A 2,983-nucleotide genomic window follows, 5' to 3' on the forward strand; every position below is an offset into this window, starting at 1 on the left:
GGTACTCAAATCACTTTCTACCTGCTACTAACGGGTTTTACTATGATATTCAAGTGTTGAAAGTAACGCACATTTTCTTTGAAATTTCGGAAGTCCGATCGTATGGGATCGCTTTTTTGTGGTTACCGACGGGTTAGCGGTTATCCCACATGCGAGCATTCATTCGTATATAGAAAAGTTACAAAGTAATTTTGGGTACTCAAAGCACTTTCTACCTGCTACTAACGGGTTTTACTATGATATTCAAGTGTTGAAAGTAACGCACATTTTCTTTGAAATTTCGGAAGTCCGATCGTATGGGGTCGCTTTTTTGCGGTTACCGACGGGTTAGCGGTTATCCCATATGCGAGCATTCATTCGTATATAGAAAAGTTACAAAGTAATTTTGGGTACTCAAATCACTTTCTACCTGCTACTAACGGGTTTTAGTATGATATTCAAGTGTTGAAAGTAACGCACATTTTCTTTGAAATTTCGGAAGTCCGATCGTATGGGGTCGCTTTTTTGCGGTTACCGACGGGTTAGCGGTTATCCCACATGCGAGCATTCATTCGTATATAGAAAAGTTACAAAGTAATTTTGGGTACTCAAAGCACTTTCTACCTGCTACTAACGGGTTTTACTATGATATTCAAGTGGTGAAAGTAACGCACATTTTCTTTGAAATTTCGGAAGTCCGATCGTATGGGGTCGCTTTTTTGCGGTTACCGACGGGTTAGCGGTTATCCCACATGTGAGCTTTCATTCGTATATAGAAAAGTTACAAAGTAATTTTGGGTCCTCAAATCACTTTCTACGTGCTACTAACGAGTTTACTATGATATTCAAGTGTTGAAAGTAACGCACATTTTCTTTGAACTTTTGGAAGTCCGATCGTATGAGGTCACTTTTTTGCGGTTACCGACGGGTTAGCGTTTATCCTACACGTGAGCCTTCATTCGTATATAGAAAAGTTGCAAAGTAATTTTGGGTACTCAAATCACTTTCTACCTTCTGCTTACGGGTTTTACTATGATATTAAAAAGTGTTGAAAGTAACGCACATTTTCTTTGAACTGTTGGAAGTCCGATCGTATGGGGTCGCTTTTTTGTGGTTACCGAAGGGTTGGCGGTTATTCCACATGTGAGCCTTCATTCGTAGTTAGTATATAGAAAAGTTACAAAGTAATTTTGGGTACTCAAATTACTTTCTACCTGCCGCTTACGTGTTTAACTAAGATGGAGGAACTCGTAGAACACATCATTTCAGCGGCAGATCAACTGCGTACAAGCTTTCCGAACATCGGTCTTGCCTTCCTGGGGGACTTCAATCACCCACCCATGTCCAGTATCAGGGTGAAATGCACGAAGTTGTCCTAAGTTAAGTTAGATGTCTGAAGTTGTCCAAAGTTGTACGAACTTGTCCGAAGTTATGACGTCATCTAAACTTTGGACAGTCAGCCGGGTGGTGTACGGAGTTGTACGATCTTGTCCGAAGTTATGACGTCACGCTAACCATGACGTCATCTAAACTTTGGACAGTCAGTCGGGTGGTGTACGTAGTTGTACAAACTTGTCCGAAGTTATGACGTCACGCTAACCATGACGTCATCTAAACTTTGGACAGTCAGCCGGGTGTACTGATCAGGTCGCGTATTCCTAGGAAGATGTCGCCTAGCTTGACTTTGGCGATATATATACTCCACTACGCGTCTACAAGTTTTCTGTGTTACGTTCAAATGTCTCAACTGTCATTTCTAGAACCTTTCTTCTAATGTTCTCATCTTCTTAGACGTCAGAATCTGACGTTTACGTCACTAACTCAGGTGTTTTCGTAATTCGAAACCGGAATGCGTTCTTCGAACGGTGTCGTTTTTCAGTATAACAGTTTGAAACCGTGTGGCGATGAAGTCGCCACGGCTACTTTTTAGTCCGTGTCTTTGACGAAATAGACTTTTTTTAACGGGGGATTTACGGACAATATTATATCATATCATGTCGTGCAGTAAATCTTTGAAGGCTACAGATCTCCATTCGTCCTGGAAAGTCGAGTTTGACTGGAAGGATTTTCCGGAAGAACTTGTTCAGGTGGGTTAGTCGTATTAATCGCACCTTGATATGTTTTGAGTTCTGACTTTTGATTCATAAATCTTCTATTCTTTAGAAGTTACATCTTACAAAACAACATATTTTTTATCAGAATACAGATTACTTATCTTTATTAAGATTTGTCTTATTCTTCACAGGGATGTTGTGCTGTTGCATCTGTTTTGTGCGTGCCAACGGTGGCTGTTTTATATAGCCTTATCACGGTCGCGGCTTTTGCTGTAAGCCATGCACAAGTCTCTCCACCTGACACCAAATGGAGGGAAAATGTTCTTCTGTGGACAGCCATCTGTCTGCCAACAGGTAGATTTACTTCTAAACACCTTTTTTATTCTTTCAAATCAAACGTTTGATTCAATGTAGATATAACGTTATATGTTCAAATTTTCAACCGTCATTTCTAGAACCATACCTTGTCGAACATTCTTTTGCTTAACGTCACCAATTACAGACATTTACGTCATTTGCTCAGGTGTTTTTTTTTTTAATTCGAACCTGGAATGCGTTCGTAGAATGGTGTCGTTTTTCAATCTCTGTATTGCGCCACGGCTGCTTTTATTTCATTTGTTCTATTCTTTTAAAACATCTATTAGCGGGGATCAAAATGACATTTACCTGTTGTCTTGGCAGGCGCTGGGAAATCTACTATCTGTAAATGGATTCAAGAACTTGTGACTGATGTTTACACGAAGTTGCGGAAAGACCATACGGGCAGTGGTAGTCCGTCTGCTGGGTTTACTTATGTACTAAATGGTGGAAGTACTTCAATTAATTGTTAAATTACAAGGAATAACATAACAACTACTACTTCTTATGATACAAAGTAGTGAAAGATGACTGCAATACATGTAGTTTATGAATAGATAGGGGAGATGTTTTCAGGTACTTGTATTTAGAAG

The 2,983-nt window shown here is 39.8% G+C and overlaps 1 long non-coding RNA gene across 1 annotated transcript; it reads left to right on the forward strand.

Moving 5' to 3' along the window:
• The first annotated feature begins 1,898 nt into the window (after positions 1-1,898).
• LOC118418664 lies at positions 1,899-2,983 on the forward strand. Its single transcript, XR_004831488.1, has 3 exons — positions 1,899-2,066; positions 2,225-2,387; positions 2,715-2,983. It is a non-coding gene; the product is annotated as an uncharacterized LOC118418664 (long non-coding RNA).

The sequence above is a fragment of the Branchiostoma floridae genome, chromosome 6, assembly GCF_000003815.2.
Source record: "Branchiostoma floridae strain S238N-H82 chromosome 6, Bfl_VNyyK, whole genome shotgun sequence".
Classification (NCBI taxonomy): Eukaryota; Metazoa; Chordata; class Leptocardii; order Amphioxiformes; family Branchiostomatidae; genus Branchiostoma; species Branchiostoma floridae.